Here is a 9,029-nt window from a genome sequence, read left to right as displayed (position 1 = left end):
CTGTCAATCAAATCCAGTGACATGGGAGCGGGGGGCTGGGCTAAGTTCCACTGTCTGTGCCAATAGATGCAGCAGCGGGACTCAGGAGCGAATCCACACAGGTACCCCCATGGAAAGTAGGCCTTCTGTGGGGGCACCTGATGAAGAGGAGGTACTTAGAGTGTAGGCGACGCACCCCAAAAAAAAGGGTTTCCAACCCCTTTACTGAAGTTTGTGCAATGTGTGGCCACTATTGTGTTATGTAATACTCTTACATTCATTTCCTACAGTACAGTACAGTCTGTGCTGAATGTTTGATGCTGACGCCGAAACTTACAGTTCCAGATGGTGGACACAGATCACAGCAGGTCACTTGCTCTGCAGCTCCACCATTCTGAAACAGTGTTGCATCCTTTTCAATGAACACAAGGTAGAGGTGTGGGTGAACTGCACAATCACCCCTCCTGCATTCGCTGAAAAGAACACAAGACGTTTCCAGAATGGATGAGGTTCAGAGAAAGTGACTTGTGCTCCAGACATTCAGTATTGACTCTACTGTACCGTGGGGATGGGAATGAAAGCAAGAGAAAATTGAGCAAGGAGCGCACGTGGTCTGTACGAGCTTTGCGCATTCTCTGAAACGCATTGTGGTTCTCTCTTTACCCCAGTGACGTCACATGCCTAGGGTTGAGCTTCAAGCTGGTTCCCTCCAGCCAACCCAGAACAACATAGCATAACATAGCTCATAAGTTGACAACCACTTATATAGAGTAATTTATTCCAAGCATACAGCTGGTTCAGACTTTTTGGCCATCATCAGTGCAGTGTATAGAAATAAAATTACTGCAAAATATTGCAGGTAAAGAAGTACAGCATACTAAATTCCTGTATCAGAAAGGCTTTTTAAGGTATAAATAATAGGTAATATGTAATAACTGGCAGTAAGGGGTTGTATGATGTCAGCCACAGAGAGTATCAGGAAGAAATGGGACCTTGCACTGCAATATACAGTATATTCACTTTGACCTGAAACAGTGGATACATGATCCTACTCACTCCGAAGGCAATATCCTTGACCTCGTTTTCTCTCACCTTTGCACTCCATGCAACCTCTCTAACTATCCATTCCCTCTCTCTGATCACCACCTTATTAATTTCACCCTCTCCCTCTCCTTCACCTCCTCTCCCTCCAACCGCATTAAAGTTACCCGCAGAAACCTACGTCATCTCAAGCCTTCTCTTCTCTACTCTGCTATTGACAACCTCTACGACAAAATCTCACCCCTATCCTGCACCAACCTAGCCACTTCTGTCTACAACACTTCACTTCTGGCCTCTCTGGACTCACTGGCCCCCCTCTCCACACACAGAATCAAGCCCCGACCCCTTCAACCTTGGCAAACAGATGCCACTAGAAGTCTGAAAAAACTTAGTCGTGCTCATGAGCGCCTGTGGCGCAAGACCAAGTCTCAGAGCGATTTCAACCAATATAAATCTGCCCTCCAAAATTACAATTCTAGCCTCCTCTCTGCCAAGCAGAACTATTTTATCACTCTCATCAGCAACCTATCATCCCGTCCCCGACAACTCTTCTCTACTTTCAACTCTCTACTTCGTCCTCCACCGCCTCCACCCGCCAACTCACTCACTGCCCAGGAGATTGCTAACCACTTCAAACAGAAGATTGATACAATTCGGGTGGAGATTTCTACTGTTCTGATACCCTCCACGCTTTACACATCATGCCCACAGGCACAATCATTACTTCCCTCTTTCAACCCCACCACTATAGACGAAGTTGCTAAACTACTTGGTAATGTCCACCTTACCACCTGCCCTCTGGATCCTGTTCCCTCACAAATGCTGCGTTCACCCTCTGACTCTATGCTACACTCTCTAACTCACATCTTCAATCTCTCCCTCTCTTCTGGCATCTTCCCCAACTCTCTAAAACATGCACTTGTCAAACCCATACTCAAAAAACCCTCACTGGACCCATCCAATCCAAACAACCTACGCCCCATCTCCTTGCTCCCCTTTTTATCCAAACTACTCGAACGTCTGGTTTACAACCGACTGAGTGACCACCTTGCTGATAATAGCCTTCTTGATCCCCTTCAGTCTGGATTTCGTCCTCAACACTCCACAGAAACTGCTCTCCTAAAACTAACAAACAATCTACTAACAGCCAAAACCAAACGACATTATTCTGTACTCCTCCTCCTGGACCTCTCTGCTGCCTTTGATACGGTTGACCACCCCCTCCTTCTCAAAAAACTCCACACCTTTGGTCTCCGTGACCGTACTCTACGATGGTTCTCTTCCTACTTATCCAACCGCACCTTTAGCGTTTCTTACAACTCTACTTCCTCCTCCCCTCTTCCCTTCTCTGTTAGGGTCCCCCAAGGTTCTGTACTTGGACCACTCCTATTTTCAATCTATACCTCCTCCCTGGGTCAACTGTTAGCCTCCCACGGCTTCCAATACCACCTCTATGCTGACGACACCCAAATCTATTTCTCTACCCCTCAGCTCACTCCCTCTGTCTCCTCACGTATCACTAATTTACTATCAGATATATCAGTCTGGATGTCACACCACTTCCTCAAAATCAATCTATCCAAAACCGAACTTATAATTTTTCCTCCCCCATATGCCCCTTCCCCTAATCTCACTGTCAAAATTGATGCCACAACCATAAGCCCATCCCCTCATGCCAAGGTTCTAGGTGTAGTCCTGGACTCTGAACTCTCCTTCAAGCAACACATCCAATCACTGTCCAAATCCTGCCGCCTCAACCTCCGCAACATTGCCAAAATACGCCCCTTTCTAACCAATGAGACAACAAAGCTCTTAATTCACTCGCTTGTCATCTCTCGCCTTGACTACTGCAACTCCCTTCTCATTGGCTTACCTCTACATAGTCTATCACCTCTTCAATCCATTATGAATGCCGCTGCCAGACTCATCCACCTTACCAATCGCTCGGTGTCTGCTACTCCTCTCTGTCAATCCCTCCACTGGCTTCCGCTCAACCAAAGAATTAAATTCAAAATACTAACAATTACATACAAAGCCATCCACAACTCTGCCCCCAGCTACATCACTAGCTTAGTCTCTAAATACCAACCTTCTCGTCCTCTTCGTTCCTCTCAAGACCTCCTGCTCTCTAGCTCCCTCATCACCTCCTCCCATACTCGCCTCCAGGACTTTTCCAAAGCCTCCCCAATCCTATGGAATGCCTTACCCCAATCTGTCCGCTTATCTCCTACTTTATTAGCTTTTAGACGATCCCTGAAAACACTTCTCTTCAGAGAAGCCTACCCCACCCACACCTAATTGTATTTTCATTTTCTCCATCAGCTCATCCCCCACAGTTATTACCTTTTTGTTTCAACTTGACCCTCCCTTCTAGATTGTAAGCTCTAACGAGCAGGGCCCTCTGATCCCTCCTGTATTGATTTGTATTGTAAGTGTACTGTCTGCCCTCATATTGTAAAGCGCTGCGCAAACTGTTGGCGCTATATAAATCCTGAATAATAATAATAATAATATTCAAGGTTGCCTATATTTTCACTTTCAATGTAATACCTTGTCATTACAGAACGTGCAGAAGAGCATGCCTGATACAATGGGTGTGCTCACCAGTAATAACTTGTAAATAGGTCGCATTTACCTGAATATTCACATGACTTAAGAATTCTCCTGAAATTGCTAAATAAAAAGTTATGTAATACCTTCATCATTTTTTATTATTCTTATTATACAGGATTTATATAGCACTGATAGTTTATGCAGTGCTTTACAACATAAGGGCAGATAGTACAATTACAATACCGTTTATTACAGTAGGAATTAGAGAACCCTGCTTGTTAGAGCTTACAATCTAAGAGGGGGGTCAAGAGATACAAAAGGTACTAACTGTGGGGGATGGGCTGATGGAGAAAATGAAAGTACAGTTGTTAGGTGGGGGCCGAATAGGCTTCTCTGAAGATATGAGTTTTCAGGGATCGTGTTTGAAAGTGGACAGAGTAGGAGATAGTCAGACAGATTGGGGTAGGGAGTTCCAGAGGATGGGAGAGGCTCTGGGGAAGTTCTGGAGGCGAGCATGGGAGGAGGTTACAAGGAAACAAAAGAGCAGGAGGTCTTGGGAGAAATGAAGAGAACAATTTGGTTGTTTTTTTTGAGACTAGTGATGTAGCTGGGGCAGAGTTGTGGATGGCTTTGCAAGTTGTTGTTAGTATCTGGAAATTTATTCATTTGGTGAGTGGCAATGGAGGGATTGGCAGAGAGGGGTGGCAGACACTAAGCAATTTGTACGGTGGAGGAGCCTGGCTGCAGCATTCATGGTGGAATGATGGGGGGATAGCCTATGTAAGGGTAAGCCAATGAGGAGGGAGTTGCAGCAGTCGAGGCGGGAGATGACCAGGGAGTGAATTAGAAGCTATGGGGTGGCATTGGTTAGGATGGGGTGTATCTTGGAGATGTTGCGGCGGTTGAGGCAGCAAGCTTTGGACAGTGACAGTGAATTGATGTGGGGCCGAAAAGATAGTTCAGAGTGCAGGATTACACCTAGAATCTTGGAGTGCGGGGATAGGTTTATAGTTGAGCTGTTGATTTTGACAGAGAAATCCGGGGAAGAGGCACATGGGGGAGGAAATATTATGAGCTTGGTTTTGGATAGATTGAGTTTGAGGAAATGGTGTGACATCCATGCTGATATGTATTTAGTTATTAAATTAGTGATAGAGGGTAGACTGATGGAGTGAGCTGAGGGGTAGAGAGAAAGCCATGAGAGGCAATCAGCTAACCCAGGGAGGAGGTGTAGCTTGAGCATAGGAGAGGTCCAAGAACAGAACCTTGGGGAATGGCCAAAACAACAGGATTTTCCCATCCATACAAGCATGGTAGATGGAGGAATCTTCCCTGTTGTGCCATTATTTTCTGACATCAGGCACTCCTCCGCTGTCAGAATACACTGTTCAGAGCTACAGTCACTGATAAAATGAAAGTTTTTTAACAGTCCCATTCGACAGAAGTCAATAGTTGGATGTCAAGCGGGACCAGCCATATTTGGAGTGAAATTAAGGTCCCTATCTCACACATACACTAAGGCCAATTTAGGCAGCCCATACATGACTCATACATACATGTTTTTTTCGTTTAACTAGCAGGTTGAACTAAAAAACTCATCCAATTCCCCCATTGGAGGTAGACCAATGAGCTATTGTAGTCTGTTGACAGGGAAGTTTCCCCACCACCAGAATACCCCAGTCAGTGCTGCTGGCTATGGCTTGCAGTGCTGATTAAACAGATAAATAGTGATAGGACAGTTGTACAGAAGTCAATTGATAAATCGACTGTACAACCATATTACCCATACATGGATCCAAATTCAGCCAGTCCCTGCCGAACCAGATGAATTTCAATCCATGTATGGCTTTACACAGGAACCAAATAGCCTACCAGCATGTGGTTGGAGTGTTGGAGGAAACTTATACAAGCACAGGAACATTGTCCAAACTCCATGCAATTAAACAACCTGGTTGGGATTTGAACTGAGGACAGGGGAAAAAGGACTAACCGCTAGTGTCCAATAAACATATATCTTGACTCTAGACTTGTTGGAACTCAACTATCCATATTTTTCCACGGGAATCCATGAAGAATAGAAGAATTGGTTTGGAAAAAGAGCTTTTACAGATTAAAAAACAAAAAATCCAACCATTTTAGAATACCTACAGCCGGTTTCCTAGAAATAATCTATCGTTAGGTTCTTTGGTTCTGTTGGGAAACACATAAAGCTTTGAATTTTTCTTTCTATGTGCTCCCATTTATTTTAGTGGCCACATTTTTCTTTTGGTGAATTGCTATGCTTTTTTTGTAAGTCAGCGTGATGCAGTGAAGTTATTTTTATGACCAAATCAGCAGCTCATTGTTATAAAAATGCAGCATTTTTTACTGGAGCTTTTTTTTTCTTCTAGGTCACAACATCCAGAAATGTTATGCGGCTTGAATGGCCATTAAGAGGACTTGCCAAGCCTGGATTTCATGGCTACCAGGAGCCGGGTGTGCTCAGACAGCCTTTTCCCCTCTTTCTTTCAGCAGACTGATTGGTGAAATTGAATTATTTCTGTCAGTGACAGACACTTTGCAGGAAACATTACATCAGAGGGGAGGTTTCGCCCTGGCCTAGTCCACTTCACGTGCCCCTTTGGCCTCAGCCACTTGCTGAAAGATATTGACATCTATAGATCTTAGTAAACAGTGGTTTTGCTGGAGATTTCATAGCACATGTGTTCTTCATCACCGCCTATCATTTAAAGAGCAAACTAAAGGCAGCTCCCTCATCAGCCTGTTAATCTTTCAATATCTACGATCCCAGCTCCCAGTTAAATTAACAAAAAATCTATCAGGATGTATTCACAATGGGACATATTCACCTGATGCTGGCCTAATGCAGAGGTCACAAGCTGGAGACTAAACATAAACAATTAGTAATGCACATAAACCAGAGATTCACATATATACACACACAGATGCATTGATACATTGTTCAAATTCTTTAGGTAAACAAATCATGGCAAACAATTCATTTAAAAGTGATACTTCAAGCTTGTCCTGGGCTATAAATATAAGAGGCTGGATTTATGTTTTTGCAATCCATTGTGGATCAATAATGCACATTGTGTTGTGTGCTAACATGTGTTGCTTTAGGCCTCATGCACACTGGACATTATAAAAAAGCCAATAGCATTAGCTGTAGAAAGCTGTAGCTGCAGAATGTTCGGTCCCCGGCATTAACCGGGGGCCCGCATGGGACAGGGCAGAGGGCTCTTTGCCTGTGCATTTTCTCTCCTTTCTCTCAGCAGGGCTATTGGTGCAATATCCCTTAGCAACAAGCCGTCATTGGAGGAATTTGGCGGGCTGTTTCTTCGCTCCTATGACTGCTTATATAAGCCGGACGCTACCTCAGCTTCACAGCCACCTGAAGAGGACCAGTTTGCGCTCAGGTGTACAGTTAGAATGGAGTCTCTCCTTCGTCAGCTTCTGGAAAAAGCAGAAAGCTCGGGCGGTGAGGAGTGGCTGAGGCACTGCTTAGCTGAAGACCCTCCTGCTTTTTCTTCTCTCCCTGCCTGTCTGACGCCCATGCCGAACATTATGGAGGAACACAGGAATTCTCCTTCAGCTGGCAACTCCCGCACACCTGTAGGAAAAGGAAAGAAGCAGAAAAAGTCGGCAGCCCCTGCTGTTCCTTATTCTAAGGAAGATTCTTTCACTTCTACTTCTCGTTCCAGGTATCTTAAAGATGCTGCAACTTTATCCTCCTCATCCTCCATTCCAGAAACCAGCGCTGCAGCTCCTTTGGGACAGAATGCTGTGTCAGATATCCCGCCTGGTGAGAATCCTGTTTCTTCTTTACCTGACTTAATTGTTATCCTTAATTCTTTAGCAAATGCTTTTACTAGCCTGTCAGAAGGGGAACAAGGATCTCCCTCTCCCTCTCTCATTGCCAGGGCTCTGTTTGCAAGCGCTGGCAGTTCTTTTCAGAATAGACAGCAATTAAACAATGTTTCAGTTCAAACAACTATCCCTGTACAGGAGGCACTGCCTTCTGGTACCTTACAAGGGGCACATTTATTTGGTGCAGCTCAGGAGACACAGCCTGCTGGTGCTCCTATTAATACTTTGTCAGGTGTACAGTCTTCTGGTACTTTTTCCTATAATTTGCAGCCAGGTGCACAGTATTCTGGTGCAGTGTCAGGTGCTCAGTATTCTGGAGCGATATTACAAAATCCTGTTAATCATTTGAATATCAGTACTGCTCCCCCTATTGGTGTAAGGGAAGATGTGCAGCCTTTGCTTGCTTCAGGTGCACAAAATATTGGTGCTTATCAAGATGGTACTGGATTGCAGCAGTCAGTCACTGCGGATGCTTTAAAGGTTGGCCCTGTCTGGAACGCTATGCGTTCGCAGGGTAATGTTACTATTCCTATGGAAAAACAGTTTAACCCTTTAAGAACTCAGAGCATTTTAGTGAATACTGGTGGTCTTTTACAGCCTAGTTCTTGTAATAATACACCTTGTCAAGTAGCAGAAGCTTGTATGAAAGAGGCGCTTCCGTGCGAAATCTCCCCGTTAGGTTTCCACTTGTCTTCCTCAGTTAAGGAGAAAATTTGGAGAGGAGAATTTGTTGATTTATTATCCCTCCTGCCTTCTTCTAAAGAATTTCTTTCTAAATTAGATAAGAAATCAGAGGAGCGTTCAGAAGAAGATAGAAGGAGAGCAGTACCTAGAACATTCCAGAATTGGCTTCAAGCATTCTGTATTTTCGCTTCAGTTATGGGTGAAAAATTTCCAGAGAAATGTTCTGGGCTATTTCAACATCTAGACATTGTTGCCGAGGCCTTTAGGCATTTCGGGGGTATTTCATGGTTTCATTATGATGAGAATTTCAGGCAGAAGCTGGCGGTACACCCTTCCCTACGTTGGGGTGTGAAAGACGTTGGCCTTTGGTTAAATCTGATGTTGCCTCCAAAACCGCAGGTGCAATTCAAAGCACCCAACTCTACTAATAATTCATTTCGCAAAGGTTTCTGCTTTGCATTCAATGAAGGACAATGCAGATTTCTGGCCAACTGTAGATACAAGCACGAGTGTTCATATTGTACAGGGTCACACCCGGCTTGTAGATGTTATCGAAAGGCCTCTGCCATGTCAGGTCAGCCTCAATCCAGGGATGGGTTTTCAAAAGGCACAGACAACTGTGAAATTGTCAAACATGCTTCCTTGGCTAGAAATGTATCCAAACACCAGGATGGCGGAGCTGCTTTATAACGGCTTCAAGCATGGTTTTTTAGTCCCTGGTTTTTCTGGGTCTGGTTGTAAGTTAGTGGACAATTTGCGTTCGGTCTTTTCACACCCAGAGGTTGTTAGGGTTAAAATTGAGAAAGAACTAACAGAGGGCAGGATTGCGGGTCCGTTCTTCTCACCCCCTTTCTCCAACTTCAGAATTTCTCCATTGGGCGTAGTTCCCAAAAAAGAGCCAG

The sequence above is a fragment of the Lithobates pipiens genome, unplaced genomic scaffold (genome assembly GCF_037356315.1).
Source record: "Lithobates pipiens isolate NorthernLeopardFrog02 unplaced genomic scaffold, aLitPip1_a1.2 Scaffold_19, whole genome shotgun sequence".
NCBI lineage: Eukaryota > Metazoa > Chordata > Amphibia > Anura > Ranidae > Lithobates > Lithobates pipiens.
The sequence above is the reverse complement of the archived record's forward strand: the minus strand, read 5'-3'. Positions refer to the sequence as shown.